This window comes from Nanorana parkeri, unplaced genomic scaffold, assembly GCF_000935625.1.
Source record: "Nanorana parkeri isolate BGI_ZX_2015 unplaced genomic scaffold, ASM93562v1 scaffold704, whole genome shotgun sequence".
Classification (NCBI taxonomy): Eukaryota; Metazoa; Chordata; class Amphibia; order Anura; family Dicroglossidae; genus Nanorana; species Nanorana parkeri.
This window is the reverse complement of record NW_017306972.1, coordinates 525,843-552,093: the sequence shown is the minus strand read 5'-3', so window position 1 is coordinate 552,093 and position 26,251 is coordinate 525,843. Positions and strand designations below refer to the sequence as shown.

General features: G+C 40.8%; 2 long non-coding RNA genes across 3 annotated transcripts; one reads left to right on the top strand and one right to left on the bottom strand.

The window, feature by feature from the left end:
* The first annotated feature begins 3,743 nt into the window (after positions 1–3,743).
* LOC108792943 lies at positions 3,744–24,837 on the top strand. Its single transcript, XR_001941612.1, has 2 exons — positions 3,744–3,834; positions 24,739–24,837. It is a non-coding gene; the product is annotated as an uncharacterized LOC108792943 (long non-coding RNA).
* LOC108792942 lies at positions 3,744–25,932 on the bottom strand. 2 transcript variants are annotated; one of them, XR_001941611.1, is made up of 4 exons: positions 25,855–25,932; positions 24,770–24,823; positions 7,039–7,044; positions 3,744–3,820 (listed from the first exon to the last, which is right to left on the bottom strand). It is a non-coding gene; the product is annotated as an uncharacterized LOC108792942 (long non-coding RNA). The 2 variants fall into 2 exon arrangements; XR_001941610.1 differs by lacking the exon at positions 25,855–25,932 and having other exon boundaries at positions 3,805–3,820; positions 24,770–24,849.
* Between the last annotated feature and the right edge of the window lie 319 nt (positions 25,933–26,251).

Here is a 26,251-nt window from a genome sequence, read left to right as displayed (position 1 = left end):
TACATCAGACTATGATGTAAACGGGGACACTGGGGACCCTGGTGTAAGGGGGGGGGCTCAGTGCCCACAGTTCCCCCTTACATCAGAGCCACCAGAATCCCCCCTTATATTGCAGTCCCCAGAGTTGCCCTTTACATTACAGTCCCCATAGTACCCCTTTACATAAGAATTTCCAGAGCTCCCCTTATATCAGCGTCCCACAGAGTCCCCCTTATATTGGAGTCCCCAGAGTTCCTCCTTATTGGAGAGTCAAAGGTTCCCCCTTATGAGTCCCTTGCTGTGGTTTACGATGGTAGTTGGATGGCTGACTTGAGAGGGGTGGCTAACTGGAGAAGGCAGGCAAGCACCTCACTGAAATAAAGTTAGTAACAGGGTTGCTTTAAGGTACCTTTATCAGGTGGGTATGAAAGTAGTTAATATTCTCCAATGCTTATTATTGTTGAGAATGGCCCAGATCTCAACATTGTGAATGCTTCTAAGACGAAGTTCTAAAAGCAAGCTATATAGCACATATAGTACCCCACGGCTATAATTTTACTATGGCCCAATGCCATATGTAGGTATAATTCCTCTTCAATCAGACCATGTAGTCCAAATGCTATTCATGGCATATTCATAAAAATAAAATAAGAAGTAAAAGTGTTATTTATGGAGGTCCAAAAAACACAAAAAAAACTATTAAAAAGCTAAATAATCCCTGACACAAACAGTAAATTAATTGCCGTGCCTTAAGGTACGAACAAAAAGACATCAATGACAGTTTAATTTAATTGTAATGACAAACGTATTTGTTGTTTGTTTTGGATAATGTGGGGATGAATCAGACCCTCTGCATAGCAATGTGCAAAGGGAGAATCCAACATTTTAACAGTTAGATCCTCTGCCAAGTTTTTATTGTGATATGTGTTCCTGCTGAGGAAATTCACTATTTTTCCACCATTGTCACCAAGACAAAACAACATACATTTTAGATCCATCATGAGAGCAGGAGGCGAGAAAAAAAATCTTCCAACTGGGCCAAATGTTCTGATGACAAAGGTCTAAGATGAGAATTTACAATATTACACAGAATGTACAGAAAATAAAATCTAAAGGCTTTAAATTAAACATTTAATGTAACAACTCACTGCGGTTATTCAAAATACAAACACCTGTTAAACAAGCATGAAGTCTGGTATGGAACGTTGTTAATTTTAAGGGACTTGTTAAAAAACAAAAACTATTAGGATAATTTTTTTTTTACCAAACTATCTAATAGTTAGTGCAACAAATCAGTCTCCTTGTACAAAATATGTCTAAAAGCAAAAAAGTATGAATTTAAAAAAATGCTGATGAAGTCAGACATTTTAAACAATTGTATTGCGCGTTTCCTTACTAGGTTCCTGCTCTGTTCCTGATCCCTGCCAAACACAAGGAGGTGGATCCGGTGGCCAAGGAGGATTTATGGCCCAGTCATATGGCAGCTCAGGCGGACAAGGTACATTTGGTTCACAAGGGCAGATCAGCCAAAACGTCTGGTGGATTTGGTTCACAGGGCCAGATCAGCCAAGTATCAGGGAAAACAAGGAAGGAAAGAGCTCTTGGGGATTTAATGGGAAATTCCAGGATGAAAGCATCTAAAAATGTTTTGTGTTTGAGACCCTTGGTACCCTCAACGAAGAACAGGATTCTAACATTGTTCTTCATTTCTTAGTTCTCAAGGTCAATTAGCATTTAGCACTCTACCATGAGAAGACAGTTCTAATAACTAATTAGATTTGATGAGCATCTTGCAGGCTTCTAATTCTAGTTTCAGTTTTAAAGAAGAACCCCATGCAAAATTATTATTAACCTTTGCAGTGGGGCTACCTTCACACTGCATGGGCTAACTGCTCATTTCTCTCTAGAGCTGAAAAGCTGAAAATAAAAAAATCATACTTACCTGATCCTCGGAGCTGGCAGCTCTCTCCTGCCAGCCCCTCTCCTACTCTGCTGCAGCGATGGAATATCCCTCAACGTCCTCACATCCAATACCCTTTTAGACATGATGACTCAAGGATCCTTAGACCACTGCAGCACAGGGGGATAGATGCTGGAAAGAGCTGTCTAACAAGCCGGCTCTGACGATTGGATGAGTATAACTTTGATTTTCTGCCCTAGACATAAATAAGCAGCTAACCCTTGCAGTGCGGGGGTAGCCTCACTGCAAGGGTTAATAATACCTTTGCCCAGAGTTCTACTTTAATTGGTTTTAGCAGGACACAAACAGCAAGAAATAATGTGATAAAGGTTTTAACTCTTCTTTAGCCATATAAACTGTGCAGAAAATAAAATCTAAAGGCTTTGAATTAAACATTTAATTTAATAACTCACTGCTGTTATTCAAGCAAACAAACACCGGCCAAATAAGCATACAGTCTGGTATCTTATGTTGTACATTTTAAGGGACTTATTCAAAGTAAAAATGCTGATAAGTAAAAAATGTAAAACAAATTATTGCATGTTTCCTTACTAGGTTCCTGCTCTGTTCCTGATCCCTGCCAAACACAAGGAGGTGGATCCGGTGGCCAAGGAGGATTTATGGCCCAGTCATATGGCAGCTCAGGCGGACAAGGTACATTTAATTCACAAGGGCAGATCAGCCAAAATGTCTGGTGGATTTGGTTCACAGGGCCAGATCAGCCAAGTATCAGGGAAAACAAGGAAGGAAAGAGCTCTTGGGGATTTAATGGGAAATTCCAGGATGAAAGCATCTAAAAATGTTTCGTGTTTGAGACCCTTGGTACCCTCAACGAAGTACAGGATTCTAACATTGTTCCTCGTTGAATAGTTCTCAAGGTCAATTAGCATTTAGCACTCTACCATGAGAAGACAGTTCTAATAACTCTAAAAGTGCCCATACACCTTACAATTATCTGCAGATTTTCTGTGGTCAGATGGAAAAAGTGCAACAGATTGGCCTAGGTTGAGATTACTCCATCCACACAGTTAAGTGTAGATGGAGGAATCTGTTGCACCTTTTCCATCTGACCAGAGAAAATCTGCAGATAATTGTAAGGTGTATGGCCAGCTTAATAAAATTCGATGAACATCTTGCAGGCTTCTAATTCTAGTTTCAGTTTCAAAGCAGAACCCCAGGCAAAATTATTATTAACCTTTGCAGTGGGGCTCCTTCCACACTGCATGGGCTAACTGCTCATTTCTCTCTAGGGCTGAAAATAAAATAATTATACTTACCTGATCCTCGGAGCTGGCAGCTCTCCCGCCAGCCCCTCTCCTACTCTGCTGCATTGATGGAATATCCCTCAACGTCCTCACATCCAATACTTTGTATTGGACATGATGACTCAAGGATCCTTAGACCACTGCAGCACAGGGGGATAGATGCTGGAAAGAGTAGTCTAATCCTTCCAGTTAATCCTTCCAGTGAGGGGGTAGCCTCACTGCAAGGGTTAATAATATTTTTACCCGGAGTTCTACTTTAAGTATTCTTAGTAGGACACAAACAACAAGAAATAATGTGATAAAGGTTTTAACTCTTCTTTACTCCATATAAAACTGTACAGAAAATAATATCTATAGGCTTTAAATTAAACATTTAGTTTAATAACTCACTACGGTTTTTCAAGCATACAAACACCAGCCAAATAAGCATACAGTCTGGTATCTTATGTACATTTTAAGGGACTTATTCAAAGTTAAAATGCTGATAAAGTAAAAAATTTAAAACAACTTAATTGCATGTTTCCTTACTAGGTTCCTGCTCTGTTCCTGATCCCTGCCAAACACAAGGAGGTGGATCCGGTGGCCAAGGAGGATTTATGGCCCAGTCATATGGCAGCTCAGGTGGACAAGGTGCATTGGCTTCACAAGGCCAGATCAGCCAAGTGTCTGGTGGAATTGGTTCACAAGGCATGACAAGCCAGGTATCAGGAGGATATTCAAGCCAAGGAGGAAATGGATATGGTGTCAAGAAATAAACCTCACTCAGAATCACTCGAGTAAAACAAATCTCTAGCAGTTTTCAAGCTATATGCAATCATGAAATCCTGTTTACCAATTAGAACCTACTTCTGTATTTATTAATTGTGCAAAACTTTAAATCTCGTCAAACTACGTTCTTTAATCAAATAAATCTGCTTTTGAATTCTCATTGCTTGGAGTATTAAAATTGGTTCAGTTCATTCATATCTTCAAATCATATCTTCAAATATAATTGCACATAATCACAGAACTACTAGAGCATAAAAGACCCAGCAAAATGAAATGGATTTTAATAGCCTCTGCTATTATCCTATATATGATTTGCAATTGTCAGTTTGGACCATTGTAAGTGTGTTTCCCTGAGCAAAATTAACTACAGATCATAATTTGTTGGTGACCATGCAGTGGAGTTAGCAAAACAGATAAAAGAAGCACAAAGGGCAGCCAGAGCAATGTGGGTATCTTTGTTGACTAGGTAGGGACAGGAAACTGGATAGCATCAAGCAGGGGACTTGAATGAAAGGAAACTTAAAAAGCTTCAGAAAAAAAGACCAAATAAATGTCCTTTTTTTTGTTTAATAGTAACTACAGGTCATAACTAACTTACCAACTAGGGTCTGAGGGCCATGTTAAACGTCAGCAAGTGTCATTAAGTTGAGATTTTGTTGGTATGGAATGATTTAAGGAAATCCAAGATGAACTTGATCAAGAGCATTATTTAAACCAATACACCACACCGACAGCAGACAAGTCATAGTTCAAATACATCTAGTGGACTTGATGCATTTGAACTAGTTAGTAGACTGGAGTTATAAGTCACAATCTTCTAAGCAAGTTGAAAAAGTCCATGCACTAAGTATAACACAAGCAGAGCCAGAACATTAAATGGCTAAGGGTTACTTGTGAGTTAAGTGTTTTAATCCAAAAATGTAACATCACACTAGGAGCAATTCTGGCAGGCAGGCAGGTGATGGGTTTCGTTGGTGTACAGCAATCTTTCAGTCATGCCACAGATTCTCAGTTGGATTGAGGTCTGAGATTTGACTGGGCCATTCCAAGACATTTAAATGTTTCCTGTTAAACTACTCGAGTGTTCCTTTAGCAGTATGTTTAGGGTAATTGTCCCGCTGGAAGGTGAATCTACATCCCAGTGTGAAATCCCAGGCAGACTGAAACAGGTTTCCCTGAAGAATTTCCCTGTATTTAATGCCATCCATCATTCCTTCAAATTTGACCTGTTTGCCAGTTCCTGCTGATGAAAAACATTCCCACAGAATGATGCTGCCGCCACCATGATTCACTGTGGGGGATGGTGTTCTCCGGTTGATTAGAGGTCTTGGGACATACCGTTTTCTTGAAGGCCTAAAAGATCAATTTTATTCTCATCTGACTAGATTACCTTCTTTCGTATGTTTGGGAAGTCTCCCACATGCCTTTTGGTGAGCAGCAAACGTGTTTGCTTATGTTTTTGTAAGCAATGGTTTTTTTCTGGTCACTCTTCCCTGAAGGCCAGCTCTGTGGAATGTAAGGCTTAAAGTGGTCCTATGGACAGATACTCCAATCTCCGCTGTGGAGCTTTGCAGCTCTCTCAGGGTTATCTTTGGTCTCTGTTGCTTCTCTGATTAATGGCCTCCTTGCCTGTTCTGTGAGTTTTGGTGGGTGGCCCTATCTAGGCATGTTTGTTGTGGTGACATATTCTTTCCATTCTTAATAATGTATTTAATAGTGCTCTGAGTGATGTTCAAAGTTTGATTATTTTTATAACCCAACCTTGATCTGTACTTCTCTACAACTTTGTCCCTAACCTGTTTGGCAAGCTGCTTGGTCTTCATGGTGCCTCTTGCTCAGTGATGCAGACTCTGGGGCCAAAATAGGAAAAATGCCAAGGGGGTAAATACTATAGCCACTGAATGTGATCAAATAGTGGAATTTTTACTAGGGATTCATCGAAAACCGATACTAGTATTGGTGCAGATACAGGGCATTTTCACAATTCAATCTCCGCTGTGGAGCTTTGCAGCTCTCTCAGGGCTATCTTTGGTCTCTTTGTTGCTTCTCTGATTAATGGCCTCCTTGCCTGTTCTGTGAGTTTTGGTGGGTGGCCCTATCTAGACAGGTTTGTTGTGGTGACATATTCTTTCCATTCTTTAATAATGTATTTAATAGTGCTCTGGGAGATGTTCAAAGTTTCTGATTTTTTTTAGGGTTTCAAAGTTTTTATTGGTTTTCCATAAGATATAGCATGTTTTAATACCAGTTTTTAACATTTGTATAAAAAAAACCAGAAAATGCAATATTTCTCAAATCAACATTATTTCCCCGCATCCCCCATCCCTTCCATAGGCCATCAAAGCTATCATCAAGGGAGAGAAAGGGGGAAAACCAGTTGTGTTATTAACATTCATCTTTGCCCCTGCCCTCATCCACCTCCAGGGGCTCACCCTTCCCTTCGGTCACTTCTAGCTTTGAGGGTGCTGGGCCTCTCAATATAGGTATAGCTGCTTTCGCTATATGAGAACTTATGGAAAAACATTTTACTGTACAAAAAAGAAAAAAAACGAACAAAGAAGAAAAAAATAATCATATTATATTATAAAAATTAAAGCATTAATTATTGTTTCCTTTGATTCCAAGCAGCAGAACAGGTATGCTTAAGCTAAAGCATCGGGAATGATGTTGTGTGCATTTGAGATCTCTTGGTATTTCAACCAAGGCTCCCATACTGCTTCAAATTCTGCATAGCTATCCTGTAAAATGCTATATAGTTTCTCGTGGATCATGATCCAATTCACTTTAGACAGCACCAGAGAGAATGGAACCTTTTCAGATTTCCAGGACCGAGCTATTGATGTCTTAGCCGCCAGGAAAAAAAAGATACAAGTTTGCTCTGTGTTCTAGAGATGTCTGGGATTGATTTGTTTAGTAATATATACTGTGGGTCTCTGGGGATATAGATCCCGAGAATCTTAGAAAGCAGGGCAAACAACTTGTTCCAAAAGGGTCGTAATCCTGGGCACTGCCACCAAACATGGAGCATAGTGCCTTGCTGTTTACAGCCCATGAAGCATACCGAACTGATGCCTGGGCCCATATTCGCTAATTTTGCTGGCACAAGATACCATCGAGAAAAAACCTTGTAGTTGGCTTCTAAGAGAGAAACATTTAATAGTCCCTTGGTTGATCTTATAGAACACTGTTGCCATTCTTCTAAGGAGAGTGGTGTCCCTATGTCTATCTCCCAGGCCACCATATAAGCTGTTTTTGTAAATGATCCTAGTTGGGCATCATAGATCAGGGACGTGCCTCCCCTTTAACCTAACCCTCCTAGGCACCACCGTTCATATTGTGTTGACAGCGGGGCTCCAACCTCGGGAATATGTAAAGTGAGTAGAAAATGATTAATTTGTCTAAATCTGAAATATTCGGAGTGAGGCATCTTGAGAGTGTTTATGCAATAAAGGTGTGTGAATGGTTTAGGGAGTTTAATAAAGTCCCCAATCCTATACAATCATTTATCTATCCACCATTTAAATGTTTTTGTCTGTAATCCTGGCATAAAATTTACATTTTCAAATAAGAGCGCGAGGCGAGTGTGAGAAGAGACCATCCCTTCCTTGTTTCGGATCTGATCCCATAAGGCTAAAGAATGTATTAAAGTTGGCACCAGGGTCTTTGGCCTCTGCTTGAATTTCATGGCTCAATAGAGGGTCCCTTGTGCGAGTCAACTTCCATCCTGACCCAGTCAGGAACAACTGACTTGAAGTAAATAGATAATAATTGTGAAATGTGTGCTGCCCTATAATAAAGAAGCAAATTTGGTACCCCTAAGCCCCCCTGGTTTCTGGGTTTGAAGAGGGTCTTTCGAGAAATTCTTGGTCCCCCCCCAAATAAATCGGGATTGGTAGTGTCCTAAATAGATACAGTATATTAGGGAATAAAGTAATTTTAATTGAATGGATTCGCCCTATCCAGGATATGTTACATGTAGTCCATCTAATCATATCATCCCTGAGAGATTTGTATAGTGGTGGAAAATTTACCATATATAATTTGGTGTACAGGGGGGTGAGTTTCACTCCCAGATATTGTAAAAAGTCTGTGCGCCAGTTAAATGGGAACAAATTTTTAAGGCCCGACCAGGTTTCAACAGAAAGATTAATATTTAATGCTACTGACTTGGTGGCATTGACTCGAAGTCCCGATATCTGTGCGTATTTTTCCAGAAGTGCCATAATGTTAGGTAATGACACCAATGGAGAGGTTACAAATAACAACATATCGTCTGCGAACAAGGCACATTTATGTTCCTCTAAAGAGCATTTTATCCCTTTAATATCTAAGCTATTGCAAAGTAATATTGCCAGAGGTTCGATTGCTATGGCGAATAATAATGGCGAAAGTGGGCATCCCTGCCTAGTGCCCCTTCGAATTTGGATAGGGCCTGATAGATAGCCTTGAAGGCGAATCTGAGCTGATGGGGAGGAGTAGAGGACGCTTACTAAGTTAAGAAATTTGGGCCCAAATCCCCAGGATTTAAGAAGTTGTAACAGGTATTCCCAGGAAACCGAGTCAAATGCTTTTTCCAAGTCTATAGATAACAGCATCCCTTGTTGGGGAGGGGTATCATCCCAAGGGTGGTTAAGCAGTGCAATTAGGTCTAGGGCTCTTCTAACCTGGTCTGGGCCTTGTCTTCCCCCAATAAAGCCTACTTGATCTCGATGAATGTAATTGCCTAAAAAGCTATTTAATCTATTAGCGTAAATTTTAGATAGGAATTTTATATCGTTATTTATCAATGAGATTGGTCTGTAGTTAGAGACTTCCCCTGAGTCTTTGTGTGGCTTAGGGATGATACTTATATAGGCTCTATTCAGATCCAGGTCCAGAGGGGCGCCTGAATGTAAGGAGTTAAAGAAGGCTTCCATGAAAGGTGCCAAGATCTCTATAAATTTTTTATAATAGTTAATAGGTAGTCCATCTGGACCTGGAGCCGAATTAGATTTCGCCATATTGATTGCTAATCTAATTTCTGGGGGAGAAATCGGGGCTTCCAAAATTAATCTGTGTTCAGGCGATAAAACTGGGGCCACAAGATCTCTAAAAAAACCTTGATTTTTGCTCTTCTGATATCCCTGTTTGTACCTCATATAATGAAGTATAGCATGAATGGAACTCCTCAAGTACCTTTATTGGGTTTTGAGTGTAATCGCCTGACCTGCATCTAATTTTAGGAATTAGGAGATTACGCGGTTTTGGTGTTAATTTAGAGGCCAGAAGCGAGCCCATTCAGTCTCTATGTGTATAGAGCTTATTCGCTGACCAGCGGAGGCTTTTTTCTGCTCTTGTGGTCATGAGCAAATTGAGTTCTGTTCTAACCTGCTCTATTTTTCGAAGCAGCGCGAGAGAAAGAGTTTGCTTATGTAATTCAGTGAGTGTTTTTAACTTACTCTCTAGTTCTGTTATATGTTTTGTGGTATGTTTCTTGGTTCTAGTGGTCTGTTCGATGAATATGCCTCGGATGGTCGCTTTATGAGCTGCCCACTCCATGCCTGGGGACACATTCGGAGCAACATTCATCGAAAAATAGTTGGTTAAATGTGCTTTGATCTCATTACATAGCGGTGCTGAGCTCAATAGTAAATCGTTTAATCTCCATTGGAACGGTGTATTGAAACCTTGTAGGTGGGAGATGCACATTGTGACCATAGAATGATCTGACCAAACTATATCCTTAATATGAGAAGAGTTTACTAGCGGAATGAGGTTAGACCTAACAAATATCTGGTCAATTCTTGCATAGGTCCCGTGGGCATGTGAAAAATATGTGTAATCTTTGATTTTGGGGTTTTGTTCTCTCCAGATTTCTATTAGATAATGGGACCGTAATATTCTAGTGAGGAGGAGCCCGGCCTTTACCACAGGTTTGGTTTTAGATTGTTTTTTGCATGTCCTGTCAATGGTGGAGTCCAATGCTATGTTGGAGTCTCCAGCACAGATAATTATACCTTCAAAATATGGTGAGAGAGCTCTAAACATAGAGATAAAGAAGGGTATCTGGGATGTATTCGGTGCATAGTATGATATAAAGGTGAATAGCTGTTTATCGATGCATCCTTTTAACAGTATATATCGTCCTTCTTTATCTCTGATTTCCAGCGAAGCGATAAAAGCCACTTTTTCAGAAAAGCATATAGCCACCCCCTTGCTTCTCTCCTTCGCACTTGCCAAATAAAACCTCGGAAAGTGCTTATGGAGGGAGGATGGGGGGCTAGATGCTGAAAAGTGGGTCTCCTGCAGGAGTAGCACGTCGCTATGATGAGAGTGGTAGTTTTGGAAAGCCTTCCTTCTCTTCACCAAGATATTCAGGCCCTGGGTATTATGGGAGGCTAGTGTTAGAGATTTAGTACCTACATTTGGCGTATTTAAAAGTGCAATTACTTGTATTTTGGCTAAACACTCTCCCCCCGCCTTTCAGTTGATAAACCAAGAGGGAAAATTTTTGGGACCATTTGGAAACTGCTACAAATACGGCCATAGGGAATTTAGGGAAATAATAAAATAAGAAAAGAAAAGAAAAGAAACAAAAACAAGGAAAAACATAACACAGAAAACAAACAAACAATCAATCAGGAGAGAATCTCCCTCCTCCATATCAACTTACTCAAACAATCTAAGTTGAATGAGAGTTTGGTCTAGGCCCGGGGTTGTCCCTTTGGACCTAGAGCAAACAAGGGCGCATGGCCTACTACGGCAGGCAGCGTCTTCCCTCCACTATTTTAGTTATAAAAGAGTAGCAAAAGCATATTTCATAACATTTAAGATTTGCAAATTAAGGCTCAATTTTCAGCGGTTTCTCCAGAGACTTGTAAATTAGATAGTGTCCTTCTTGATGGTTTTTTCAATAGTGGGGAAATAGGAGGTTTTCCCTGTTCTTGGGGTGGGATGTGGGCCAATGGCTCTTTTTCAGTGAGATTAATCCCTAATTGTGACAGCAGTTTTTTACCTTCACATAAGGTCTTAATGGAGTAGGATTGGTCTTTATAGAAAAACAATAGACGAAATGGGAAGGCCCACCTGTATTTAACACCCCGGTTGATCAGGGCTGCTAAAAGTGGTTTCAGGGAGCGCCTTTTTTGAATAGTCGCAGGAGAGATATCCGCATATAGTTGTACTCGGTGACCCATCAAGAGCAGCTCTGATGCCGCTCTAGCTTCCTGCATTATTGACTCTTTAATCCGAAAAAAATGCGGTTTAACAGTAATGTCTCTAGAGGAGCGTTCAAAACGCATAGATGTTGTCACTCTATGGACTCTATCCAATTCCAATTCTGTATTTGTTAAACCTGGTATTAGGTCTTTAATAAAGGATTGAACCGCAGGCACTAAATCTACAATAGATTCCAGAACTCCTCTGATCCGGAAATTGTAGCGTCTTGATCTGTTTTCCAGATCCTCAATTTTAGATAGTGCCTCTTCTAATTGGCTCTGTAGTTCTTGAATACAGGAGGCATTATTGTTAGTGCAAGCAATCGTTGAATCAAGTTTGTTCTCAATTGATTCTATACGAGTTCCCAGATCTCTTAGATCACCCCTGATATCTGTAGTGATTTTCTTTGCCATAGAGGAGAAACCTCGTTCAAGCATATTTGAGAATCTTATAAATATGTCAGGGTCTTGTGGAAAATCTTGCAAAGAATTTACACTGTCCTGCATATCACTTTCATGTAACTCAGTACTCGAGGGGTGAAATAAAGGAAATCTCATACTTGCCACTGTATGATCTAGCAGGGATAAGGTGGATGGCGGTGAGCTAGAGGCTAGGGATCCATGATCCGTATATTCTCCTTCTGTTTGAGCTGTAGGTGAATGGCTTTGATCTGTGTCTCTTGCTTCCCCTTCGAGTGTTGGTTCAGCATTGGCGTTTGTGTGTTCAATCTTTTGCTTAGTGTTGTCCTCCTTCCCTACTGCCGTTGGTTGTACTGTCTTTTTGGGACGATTTTTCGCCCCTTTCTGCTTGCCTCCTGCCATCGAGGCTATCTTGTCAGCCTGCCTCTGTTATGCCCCTTCCGCCTCTGTCTCCTTCAGTCTCCGTCTGGTGCCGCCGATCGAATGTTACGAGCAGGGAGAGAAGTCAGCGCCCGCCGTGTTGCGAGGCTCACACGTCCATTGCGGATGCCATCACGGACACCTCGCGCATGCGCCTCTCAATGAGTTCCGGCCGTTCCATTTCCCAGTTCCGGCCGTCCCATTTCGTCTATTGATTTTTTTTTATAACCCAACCTTGATCTGTACTTCTCTACAACTTTGTTCCTAACCTGTTTTGGCAGTGCCAGTCCAGTTTCACATCTCCTCCTTCCCAAGACCGGCACTGCCCTGGACAGCCCCACACTCGTCCATACGGCCCTGGAGAGCCACATATGCAGCCCTGGTGAGATGCGAACACAGCCCTGGAGAGGCTGGCACCAGCCAATACAGCCCTGGACAGACCGGCACCTGCCAATACAGCCGTGAACAGACCGGCACCTGCCAATACAGCCGTGAACAGACCGGCACCTGCCAATACAGCCCTGGACAGACCGGCACCTGCCAATACAGCCCTGGTGAGACCCAAATGCAGCTCTAGTGAGACCCAGATGCAGCCCTGGTAACACCCAAAAGCAGCACTAGAGGCACCCAAATGCAGCCCTTGAAAGACCCAAAGGCAGCCCTGGTGAGACCTGTGTCCAGCCCTGGTAAGACCTAAACATAGCCTTGGTGAGACCTAAACATAGCCTTGGTGAGACCCAAATGCAGCCCTGGTGAGATGTGTATGCAGCCCTGGTGAGACTGCACACAGCCCAGGTGAGCCGGTTGCCATTCTCCATTGCTGTATAATCATGGATTGACGTGATCTGTAGTTCTCTATCGCTGGTTGCCATTCTTCATTGCTAAATAATCATGGCTTGAGTTACAGTTCTTCATAATTATAAGGAAACTTCCCTAAACCCAGTAGTCTGTATTGTTTTTTTTTTGTTTAAATGTCACATGACATGTCCCTTTAAGAAAAAGTATTGGTATCGGCAAGTACCTGAGGCGAAGTACTTGTACTTGCTCTTGAAAAAATGGTATCTGTGCATTGCTAACTTGTGTGGCTTTCTTGTGCAGCCATTTCCTGTGAGTAAAAGGAGCTGCTGCAAAAGTAGGAATGTGGGAATATCAAAAGAACTGAGGGGCTTTGTCTCATGGAGGAGGGAGGGAATCCACCTACTATCACAGGTATATGATGCAGGCACTCTATGCTCATTCCAACAGCTTCAATCTAGATTCAATTTACAGAGGACCCAGTTCTATCAGTACCTCCAGCTGAGGCACGCCCTGTCCGTACACCCGGGGACTGGTCCAATACACATAGCCAAGGTCCCACTCCTAGACCAAATTGCACTTTCTACACATACCAAAGGCGTTGTCTCTCTGTTGTACTCCCATGTACTCTCCCACTTTCTGAGGAAGTATCCTCTCCGGTGTAGATCGGCATGGGAGGAGGATCTGGGGACCCTTACAGAGGACGAATGGGAGAGTGCCATGGCCTCGGTTGGTGCCTCCTCTATGTCCTCCTCGCACAGGCTGACTCAGCGTTTTATCTTGCACAGAATGTACCGCACCCCACTGTTCCTCTTTAAAATCTGAGTAAGACCTGACTCTAAATGTCCTAAATGTGGTATCGAGCCTGGGTCCCTTATACACCTTTTGTGGCGCTGCCCCAAATTAGAGAGATATTGGGACACAGTGGTGCATTATATTAACTCCACTTTCATGATTCAACTCCCCTACTCTCCACTAGCTTGCCTTCTAGATGTATTTGACACCTCCACATGGGATGACCCCACCGTGGTTGCTGTATCTGGGGCTCTATTTGCAGCAAGGAGGACTATTGCCCTCCAATGGATGGCCCCTGTAGTGCCGATGGCAGAGACTTGGATGATAGAATTGGATTGTCTTATAACACTGGAAAAAAATCACATATCAACACGGGTAATGTAAAAAATAGGTGCCACAGAGTACTGATCATTAAACTCCGTCAGTATGTGTTTGATAGGAAAGGGAAGGAGAGAGGGGGAGAGGTGTAAGAGGAGGGAGACACATAGATGTAGAGGGGGTGTGATGGAGGAGAGGAGGGGGGCTCCACCGAGTGCATGCTGTAACAGTTTGGACAGCACAAGTGGGAGGGTAGTCCTGATGACATTGAGGGATGCGTAATAAGCCAGGTTCGAAGGTAAACAAATTAAGGGTCGCACAACTACAAAACATGTGAAGGATATAGTCTAGCCATGACATGATGCAAGAGACGCTGGGAGTGGCTAAATACAGATGTGGGGATGTTTCGGGGAGTGGGGAGTTTCATCTCCACCTCCCGAAGATGGAACCATCACTCAATTTTTCTTGGTTTTTGTTTCCTTTTCTTTATATATGGGATCGATATACCGGTGATAAATATGTGGCATGTCCATTTCTGTGCTCCCAAATACCCCCCTCCCCAAACCCTATGTATGTATCCCTAACCTGGTTGCATGGCTATTGTTATCTGTTAATTGTTCTAATAATATGGCTCTGTATGTTACAGAGCAGCACAAATTATGTCTTATGGATGTTAGAATACATTTTTTTTAATAAAAACTGATCTGATTAAGAAAATGTTATTGGCTTTATAAGGTCACATCTTCTGTTCTGTTGATGTGCGCTGGTAAAGTATGAAAACACATAGAACTAAACATTTTCTATTGTATATAGATCTTTATTTCAGAAATTTAGCAAGAGTCACATGTTTAGCATTGGAGTCACAGAGCACCATGTATTTATTTTTAAAAAGCTTAATGTAGAAGCTCTCTACTTTTAGACTTTTTCCTGTATAGCCTATCCACACTCAGTCATTGCTCAGATTTAGTCAAGTCAGAGTTAAACATGAGCTGAGCTATGGTGCACTGAACACAGCAGGCTATTGTCAACAATGCATCTAAATAAGATAGATGCAAATGTAAAAGATGCCTGGAGCTGTGCTTGCTGGCTTTAAAATAAAAATAAACTATTTTTATGCAACATTTCATAATCACTCGACTAAAAATGTACTTTTATTTTTCATTCTTTAACATTATAAAGAAAACATTAAAAAGAAAATCACTAAACATGCGGGGGAAGTCAGAATGTGACCACCATCAGGTAGCAAAAGCAAAAGAGAGCTGCATCGAATCTCAGCTGGACTGAGCTTGCAGTTAAAGTTTATAAGGGAGGACAGGAGGAGGGAGCTGTGGGACACCCAACTCTGGCTCTGCCTCATCTTCAGGTGAACAATGTTATTTTAACAGGGTAATTGAACCCATCTAATTGAACCCATCAGCCGTCATGTAATAGCAGGAAACAGGGACACCGGCTGTGCCGCCCCAACAGGGGCATAGAATATGAGATGCATAGCCTCAGTTAAGATTAGCATTGTTATATAGGTTAGAATTTATATAGTGTGATTTGCCTAACTATTTTCTCATAGCTAAATTCATGTGTTATCCTATGCTGCCATCTAGTGGCCTTTTGTTGTAACAAACATGTTTTCTGTAATTATTCCTCATGTGACGATGTATTTCCCCCTAGTGTAGCCCCACCCTTCTTCCTGTGTGCGGTACTTCCTGTGTCATGGGCACAGTTGAAAGCCACATGTAACAAGGACACACAGGTAATATGCACAGTACGGAGGAAAGGCATCATTTTCTGACCGCACAATACTATAACCGTTCAACTGCTGTTCCTATCATCTGCTGTAATCCTGATGTAAAGAATAAACACCCTCTTTTGAATGAATCGGTATTGACGAGTTCAGCTATCTGACGAGGATTGTCCGCAGTGAGTATATCTGCTTATACAGGCCAGGCATAGAGGTCTCAGCAAGGGACATATTTCGCTATCACAACGATCGGAGTCAGAATACCGGCACTCCAATGTTAAGGTAAGGTATGTAAAGTCTTTTTATTGAAAAAAATACGACATGTCATAAAGACGCATCTTTGTGACATGTCGTATTATCTTCAATAAAAGACTTTACATTTACGATTACATTGGAGTGCCGGTGTCCCTGTTTCCTTAAAGTACATGTAAGCCCATACAGCTTGATTCTCCAAGATACACAGCGTTTGCCTCCTTAAGGGGCTAGCATGTGCACTTTTACCACTTCAGGACCATGGGACATACTGTACATCCTGATTGTGAAGTGGTGTATATATATATATAGACGCACTATATAAAAAAAAAGTATTGGGACAACTGCCTTTAAACACACATGAACTTTCATGACATCCCAGTATTAGTCCGTAGGGTTCAATATTGACCATTCTTCCAGAAGCGCATTTGTGAGGTCAGGTACTGATGTTGGACGAGAAGGCCTGGCTCGCAGTCTCTGCTCTAATTCATCCCAGAGGTGTTCTATTGGGTTGAGGTCAGGACTGTGCAGGCCAGTCAAGTTCATGCACCCCAAACTTGCTCATCCCTGTCTTTATGGACCTTGCTTTGTGCACTGGTGTGCATTCATGTTGAAACAGGAAGGGGCCATCCCCAAACTGTTCCCACAAAGTTGGGAGCATGAAATTGTCCAAAATGTCTTGGTATGCTGATGCCCAGCGCATTTGTGAGGTCAGGTACTGATGTTGGACGAGAAGGCCCGGCTCGCAGTCTCCGCTCGAATTCATCCCAAAGGTGCTCTATCGGGTTGAGGATAGGACTGTGCAGGCCAGTCAAGTTCCTCCACCCAAAACTCCAGATTTGCGACTAGTCAATGTTAGGGCAGAACGGAGAGTGGCAAGACTGGTACAAGACAACAGAAGGGCAACAGTGCAGTGTCAGATTCCTCGCATCACCTTTTAACATCTCATGGAGTCACAAGGCGGCCCAAAGAAAGTAATCTCGTGGAGTCATTTTGTGGCCCAACGAAGTACTGATGGGGTGGTCATAATAATCTGCTCACTCAGTGTATATTTATATATATACATATATATACATACACACACATATATATATAAATATACACAGCGGTACCCCTCGGTTCACAAACTTAATTGGTTCCACGATTCTGGTTGCAAACCGAATCAAATTTCCCGATAAGGTTTAATGTAAATAAGATTAATCTGTTCTGACCCCTATGATTTTGGTCACAAACAGAATAAAATTTTCCCATAGGGTTTAATGTAAATAAGGTTAATCCGTTCTGAACCATATGTAAAAAAAATTTTTAACCACAAAAATATGAAACAAAGTACAGTACAGTACAGTATGAAGAGAGTGAACACTAACCTTTCTTGGGGTGACCTCTGGCGTGGAGGACAGGGAGGTGGGTGGGGAGGAGGTTATTGTTTGGAGGGAGAGTCCCCCTCCATAAGGACATCAGAGAGATCTCCTTCAGGGGTTTCCTCTCTTCTTTGTCTCTTAGCTGCAGGGTCAATTTTGCCAAAAAATCTGTCTAATGTCACTTGTTTTTTCCTGTGCTGCATACCCTGTGGAGGCCACTTCTCTTGCGGAATTTATCAAACCTCCCTCTACTGCCTTTAAATTCATCACTTGTTGCACTTCTAGAGGGGTTTTGTTGCAGTAAATCACTTTGCAATTTCCTGGCTTTTTCACAGATCACAGCTTCACTAACACTATCACCTGCCAGCTGTTTCTCATTCAACCCCACTAACAAAAGGTTTTCTACCTCTTCCAGTACTTGTGTCCTCTGCTTGGTTAACATTGTTACTCCTTTTGCCACATCAGCTCCTTTGATGGCATCTTTATTCTTCAAAATAGTTGAGATTGTCGACTTCGCCATCTTGTACTCCGAGGCCAGATCAGTCACACAAATACCACGCTCATGCTTTTCTACAATTTCTTTCATCAATTCAATGGTTATTTACTTCAAAACCTTCTTCTTACCATTCTTACTTGGCACTTTCTTGTTACCTTCATTCTTGCTCTGCACTTTCATGTTACCTTCATTATTGCGCTGCACTTTCTTTTTACCACCATTCTTGCTGTGCACATTCTGGTTACCTTCAATACTGCTCTGCACATTCTTGTCACCTTCATTACCACTCTGCACATTCTGGTTACCTTCATTACTGTTCTGCACGTTCTCGTCATCTTAATTAATGCTCTGCACATTCTTGTCACCTTCATTAACGCTCTGCACTTTCTTTTTACCACCATGCTTGCTCTGCACATTCAGACGTCACGGCTCGCTCTGCCCATTTGACATCCTCAGCTGTCAAATACAACATAGCATTCGGGAGCTCCCGAATGCTATTCATGAGCTCCCAAATGCCATTCGGGTCTGTGAGCCGAGGTGTCATAATACTTTTCATGTGCAACGAATGAAACGAAAACGAGACGACAATTCATACAGACTACCGCTAACTATTTTTGTCCAAATCCGAAACTAATTGACTTTCGGACCCGAAGCCTGAAAAACGAAATAACGCAAAATCCGAATCAAAACGAAACGAAACTAAACAAATTTTTTGCCGATGCACATGTTTATTGATATTTTAAGGAAAAATCCAAAATTATTGCTAGTCCAACAGTGCCCTCTTCAGGTAATTGCAGGGACAATTGGAGTAAGGTGATCTAGTTACTGACGTCATAATTAGGTTGATATAAGCTTTCTCCTCCCACATTTTTGGGTGATAAAAGTTTGGAGAAATTTAAAGATTGAAAAGACTGAAATAAAAAGGAAAGAATATACAGGAGGACGTACACAGACACAGAAAGGAGAAATCTGAAGCTGATGGACGGGCTGCCAGGGGGAACTGAACCAAAGAGAACCCGACCATCTCTTGTCCCTACACAGACACAAAGCTGACATCTCTTAGACAAAAGATTTACATTTTTTTTGGTAAAGTATAAATTTCTATTTATCTGTAGGCAATTGACTAGCCATATACAGTTGTGTGCAAAAGTGTTGGCCCACTTCCTGATTTTTAATTTTTTTGTTGAAAGTAATTGAGATCTATCAGTCTGGAAAAGGTTATAAAGCCATTTCTAAAGCTTTGGGACTCCAGCGAACCACAGTGAGAGCCATTATCCACAAATGGCGAAAACACGGAACAGTTGTGTACCTTCCCAGGAGTGGGCGGTCAACCAAAATTATCCCAAGAGCGCAGCAAAGACTCAACCAAAAGGTCACAAAAGACACCACAACAACATCCAAAGAACTGCAGGCCTCACGTGCCTCAGTTCAGGTCAGTGTTCATGGCTTCACCATAAGAAAGAGACTGGGCAAAAAATGGCCTGCATGGCAGAGTTCAAAGACGAAAACCGCTGCTGAGCAAAAAGAACATAAAAGCTCGTCTCCGTTAAGCCAGAAAACATCTTGATGATCCCCAAGACTTTGGGGAAAATACTCTGTGGACTGACAAGACAAAAGTCAAACTTTTTGGAAGGTGTGTCCCATTACATCTGGCGTAAGAGTAACACCACATTTCAGAAAAATATCATACCAACAGTAAAATATGGCGGTGGTAGTGTGATGGTCTGGGGCTGTTTTGCTGCTTCAGGACCTGGAAGACTTGCTGTGATAAATGAAACCATGTTTTCTGCTGTCTACCAAAAAATCCTGAAGGATAATGTGCGGCCATCTGTTCGTGACCTCAAGCTGAAGCGAACTTGGGTTCTGCAGGACAATGATCCAAAACACACCAGCAAGTCCACCTCTGAATGGCTGAAGAAAAACAAAATTAAGACTTTGGAGTGGCCTCGTCAAAGTCCTGACCTGAATCCTATTGAGATGCTGTGGCATGACCTTAAAAAGGCGGTTCATGCCCGAAAACCTTCCAATGTGGCTGAATTACAACAATTCTGCAAAGATGAGTGGACCAAAATTCCTGCACAGCGCTGTAACAGATTTATTGCCAGTTATCGCAAATGCTTGATTGCAGTTCTTGCTGCTAAGGGTGGCCCAACCAGTTATTAGGTTTAGGGGGCAAACACTTTTTCACACAGGGCCATGTGGGTTTGGATTTTGTTTTCCCTTAATAATAAAAACCTTACTTTAAAAACTGCATGTTGTGTTTACTTGTGTTATCTTTGACTAATATTTAAATTTGTTTGATGATCTTAAACATTAAAGTGTGACAAACGTGCAAAACAATGAAAAATCAGGAAGGGGCCAACACTTTTTCACACAACTGTACATAGGTCAATTATTATGGCTTATAATGACCTACAGCTCACTGCACCTTTAATTTAAACGGTTTGGTTGGGTTTACTAGACCGCTAAGGCTTTCAGCAGTCAACCTGTCAGTACTATAAAGAGCTACATAGGTACATTAACTTTCTAGCAGAAGTATACAAATCTGTACATTTAGTTACCCAATGTTTAAAACCAGTGAATGAAACTCTAGCTGATAATAAAATTACAACTTTACTCTGTTAAAAATATTGCAAGGTCTAGCATGACCACTCCTGGTGCATCTAGCCACCCACTCCATATTTTGACACATTTCTGGGGTAACCCCAGAGTAACCCTCCTTGATGAAAGACCTTTACCATTCAACTGGTGATTAGGAACACCCTCTGCCATTCATGTCCCATCTACATCTATCCTGTATCCAGGTGACGGATCCTTACATTGATATGATCAACTAATCAGACATATTTATTATTTAATGTGAACAGCTGACATGTGTCATCACAGTTATACATGCATAGATATGATTACATAGTTTCTATTGAAGCTTAATCATGGGGAAAAAAACATTACTCACCAACCAGAAGTAATAATTTACTCGCAATCCTGCTGTAGAAAAATATCTGTGTTTTATTGAATAGAAGCAGCTCCACCATCTCACAACTAACAGAAAATTAGATTTAAAATAAATAAGAATACAAATTTACATTTATTTTATTATCTATGTGTAAGCAACTGAAATCCTTCCAATTTAACATTGTAATAGGAAAGAATCACCACTGAGAAATTTCAATTGTATCACTAGGAGTGTCATGTTTACCAGCATGATGCCCAGTAATGTACTCTGCTGCATGTGAGGTGTATGGAATAAGTAATAATAATAAGTAAGGAATGAATATGAATATTTGCTCTTCCTTTTTACCCAGCTCATCCACAAGATCCTTAAGTGCCGATTCATAACATATGCGTTGGGGCTGCGCTGGCCTTTGTTTCCAGCACAGCCTCAATGCAAGACAAGGCAATTTGCTTGTCGCAGACAGGCTCAGTTCACATCACTGTGTTGTGTTGAGAACGCTGGGAATGCAGTACTTTTTTCCAGCACAGAGGAATACGACACGGAACAACCGCCTCACACCTCTCAGTGCCTGTAAAACTGAATGAAATGTCACCTGTGACATTTCAATAAAGTTCTACCCAAAAAAAGTACACAGTGCGATGTGCCAGGAAGTTCACACCAGCTGTTGTGCATTTAGTGCAGCGGCTGGTGTAAATTGGGCCTAAGGGAGCTAGTCCCATCGTCCTGGCCCTGATATCCTGTTTTAGGGTGTCTCCTTTCCCTTGCAGGGTCCTATGGAACCACTTGTGTGCGCTAGTAAGCTCTGTTTATCTCCACAAACACAAAAGCATGGCAAGGCAAGCCATTCCCCTCCCTCCTGTTCCCAACTCCTCTTTCCTCCCACCTTCATTCTCCAAGCTAGTAGATGGATAGTTGATGGAGACTGTGCTGTCCCTTGTGATCTTGTATTGGACAGGAAGTTATCGGCTGCTGAGCAGAGAGAATAGGAGCCAGCTGTTTGGAAACATGACGAATGTAAATACTTGGGCAAAAACATAAAGAAATACTTTTCTGTTCAATGTATATTTGTTTGATCTGTATTCAATATTGAAAAAAGTTTCATATTTAATGCTTCCTTAATATATAAAACTGTTACTACAATAGAATATACAATAAATGCCGGCCCTTTATTCTAGCATTGCAGCCTCTATATGCTTCATTGGTTTATTTACTGGCAATTGTATTCCAAAATGTCATTAAAATGCAAGATCAGTCTAAATATATCATATTCTAAATTTATTTCAAACAGTTACCCCATTTATTAACTGTAAAAGTATAAAGAACACTTTACAGGACACAGGGATAATTTCTATACTAAATAAATTGCTTAGAAAATGAATCACATCATAAAACAAAATCAATCACACCAAACCAATCATTCTAGTTCAGAAATAGAATATAATTTAATGTCTTAATTACGATAACTACCAGCCTTAAAGCACAAACTCTAGAAAAAGTTGAATGAAACACCCATATGACTGCTCATAAAAGAATTCCATTGGCTAGCATAGGGATCTGGAATGCAGATGAACAATTTGGGAATAAGAGGACTTTTGTATATAAACAGCATCCAAACCAAATAGTAAAGCATCTTGAGAAGACATCTCTCTGCACAACCATGTCAGCTAAGGGAGGAAATCAAAACAAAAACAGTGAGTAGAATATTTTTATCACTAAATGTATTTAGCAACATTTTAAGACACATGTGTTTGTGTGACAAATGCACAGAAAAAAGCACTGACTAGGGAAACGGAGATGGAGGGCCAGCACCATGAACAGGACTTTCACAGTAGGCATGTATCATTTTATTTTTGCCCAGTCTGGTCACATCTGGTTACATACATATAAATCTAACAAGTCAGATTCATTGGAGTGAATAGAATGTATCAATGTAAAGCTGAATAAGTGGAGCTTCCAACAGGACACCATAGTTGTTATGTCCACAATAATGACATAACATGGTTGGTGAGAAGTCTATATAAAAGGAGGTCATAATTCATATCAGCCTAGGATACAACATATAGACCTGCTCATCATACAAAGCCTAAAAGCTCTGCACCAAAGGTTTTCATCATTCAAGTAAATACCTAATTGTAAAAGACAAGAACACACTAATAAAACAGTTTTAAAAGGATGCTGCAGATTTGAAATCCTAACATAGTGTAGATGTAAATCCCTAATTAGATGACATTTAGTTTGCTACAATACTGTGGTAGAATTTTAAAAAAATGTGCCTGAGAACACTTCTATCTCAACTGGCGTGGATGCCCATAGCAATCAAGCAGCTTCTACCTTGCATTTTTTTCACACAGCTTAGAAAATAAAAAATTAAAAGCGGGTTGGTTGCACTCCTGTAGAGACAGAATTGGGACAAATTTTGTCTCAGAAGCTTTTTTTTTTAAAATTAATTCAGCATCCTGCATTTACACTCCAGCATCAGCTGTGCATCATTGCTCAGATCTAGTCCTACTAGTGGGAACAGGGGACCATGGCTGTGCAAGTCTGTGTCACCACAGCCGCCTCTATTCTTCATCAAGGGTTCATGTGAAAGAATAACAGTGCAGATGCTCAGTTGGGAAATAGTTGTCACCACATAAAGGAGAGTTCCTGAGCAAGGACCTTCATTGAATGATCACCACATATTATTTTAATGAAACTGAAGATTACTTTTTAAGATTACCTTTATATATACTTTAAATATGGTCTTAAAGTTCTACAATTAAATTAACATTCCAGCTAAAGCAATTGTTCTGGCTCCTCTTATATAATGTAATGAAGCTATTTAAATAATGTATTTAAATAATGTATTTAAAGCTGAACTCCACTTATAACTTTTTATGAATACTTACATTGGTCCAGCTTGGTCCGCCTTATGAGTCCCTTGCTGTGGTTTACGATGGTAGGTGGATAGCTGACTTGAGAGGGGTAGCTAACTGGAGGAGGCAGGCAAGCACCTCACTGAAAGAAAGTTAGTGACTGGGTTGCTTTAAGGCACCTTTATCAGGTGGGTATGAAAGTAGTTAGTATTCTCCAATGCTTATTATTGTTGAGAATGGCACAGATCTCAACATTGTGAATGCTTCTAAGACGAAGTTCTAAAAGCAAGCTATATATCACATATAGTACCCCACGGCTATGATTTTACTATGGCCCCATGTCATATGTAGGTATAATTCCTCTTCAATCAGACCATGTAGTCCAAATGCTATTCATGGCATATTCATAAAAAATAAAATAAGAAGTAGAAGTGTTATTTATGGAGGTCCAAAAAACACTAAAAAAAACTATTAAAAAGCGAAATAATCCCTGACAGAAACGGTAAATTAATTGCCGTGCCTTCAGTACAAACAAAAAGACATCAATGACAGTTTAACTTAATTGTAATGACAAATGTATTTGTTGTTTGTTTTGGATAATGTGGGGATGAATCAGACCCTCTGCATAGCAATGTGCAAAGGGAGAATCCAACATTTTAACAGTTAGATCCTCTGCCAAGTTTTGATTGTGATATGTGTTCCTGCTGAGGAAATTCAGCCCTCTATTTTTCCACCATTGTCACCAAGCAACATACATTTTAGATCCATCATGAGAGCAGGAGGCGAGGAAAACATCTTCCAACTGGGCCAAATATTTTGATGACAAAGGTCTAAGATGAGAATTTACAATATTACACAGAATGTACAGAAAATAAAATCTAAAGGCTTTAAATTAAACATTTAATGTAACAACTCACTGCGGTTATTCAAGAACATCGGCCAAACAAGCATGAAGTCTGGTATGGAACGTTGTTAATTTTAAGGGACTTATTACAAAACAAAAACTATTAGGATACTTTTTTTTTTTTTTTTACCAAACTATCTAATAGTTAGTGCAACAAATCAGTCTCCTTGTACAAAATGTCTAAAAGCAAAAAAAGCATGAATTTAAAAAAATGCTGATAAAGTCAGAAATTTAAACAATTGTATTGCGCGTTTCCTTACTAGGTTCCTGCTCTGTTCCTGATCCCTGCCAAACACAAGGAGGTGGATACGGTGGCCAAGGAGGATTGATGGCCCAGTCATATGGCAGCTCAGGCGGACAAGGTACATTTGGTTCACAAGGGCAGATCAGCCAAACGTCTGGTGGATTTGGTTTGCAGGGCCAGATCAGCCAAGTATCAGGGAAAACAAGGAAGGAAAGAGCTCTTGGGGATTTAATGGGAAATTCCAGGATGAAAGCATCTAAAAATGTTTCCTGTTTGAGACCCTTGGTACCCTCAACGAAGTACAGGATTCTAACATTGTTCTTCATTTCTTAGTTCTCAAGGTCAATTAGCATTTAGCACTCTACCATGAGAAGACAGTTCTAATAACTAATTAGATTTGATGAGCATCTTGCAGGCTTCTAATTCTAGTTTCAGTTTTAAAGAAGAACCCCATGCAAAATTATTATTAACCTTTGCAGTGGGGCTACCTCCACACTGCATGGGCTAACTGCTCATTTCTCTCTAGGGCTGAAAAGCTGAAAATAAAAAAATTATACTTAACTGATCGTCAGAGCTGGCAGCTCTCTCCCGCCAGCCCCTCTGCCCTTCTGCTGCAGCGATGGAATATCCCTCAACGTCCTCACATCCAATACTCTATTAGACATGATGACTCAAGGATCCTTAGACCACTGCAGCACAGGGGGATAGATGCTGGAAAGAGCTGTCTAACAAGCTGGCTCTGAGGATTGGGTGAGTATAACTTTGATTTTCTGCCCTAGACATAAATAAGCAGCTAACCCTTGCAGTGCGTGGGTAGCATCACTGCAAGGGTTAATAATACTTTTGCCCGGAGTTCTACTTTAATTGTTCTTAGCAGGACACAAACCGCAAGAAATGATGTGATAAAGGTTTTAACTCTTCTTTAAGCCATATAAAACTGTACAGAAAATAAAATCTATAGGCTTTAAATTATATGTTTAATTTAATAACTCACTACGGTTATTCAAGCAAACAAACACCGGCCAAATAAGCATACAGTCTGGTATCTTATGTTGTAAATTTTTATGGACTTATTCAAAGTAAAAATGCTGATAAAGTAAAAAATTTAAAACAAATTAATTGCATGTTTCCTTACTAGGTTCCTGGTCTGTTCCTGATCCCTGCCAAACACAAGGAGGTGGATCCGGTGGCCAAGGAGGATTTATGGCCCAGTCATATGGCAGCTCAGGTGGACAAGGTGCATTGGCTTCACAAGGCCAGATCAGCCAAACGTCTGGTGGGTTTGAATCACAGGGCCAGATCAGTCAAGTATCAGGGAAAACAAGGAAGGAACTTGGGGATTTAATGGGAAATTCCAGGATGAAAGCATCTAAAAATGTTTCGTGTTTGAGACCCTTGGTACCCTCAACAAAGTACAGGATTCTAACATTGTTCCTCGTTGAATAGTTCTCAAGGTCAATTAGCATTTAGCACTCTACCATAAGAAGACAGTTCTAATAACTCTAATGAAATTCGATGAACATCTTGCAGGC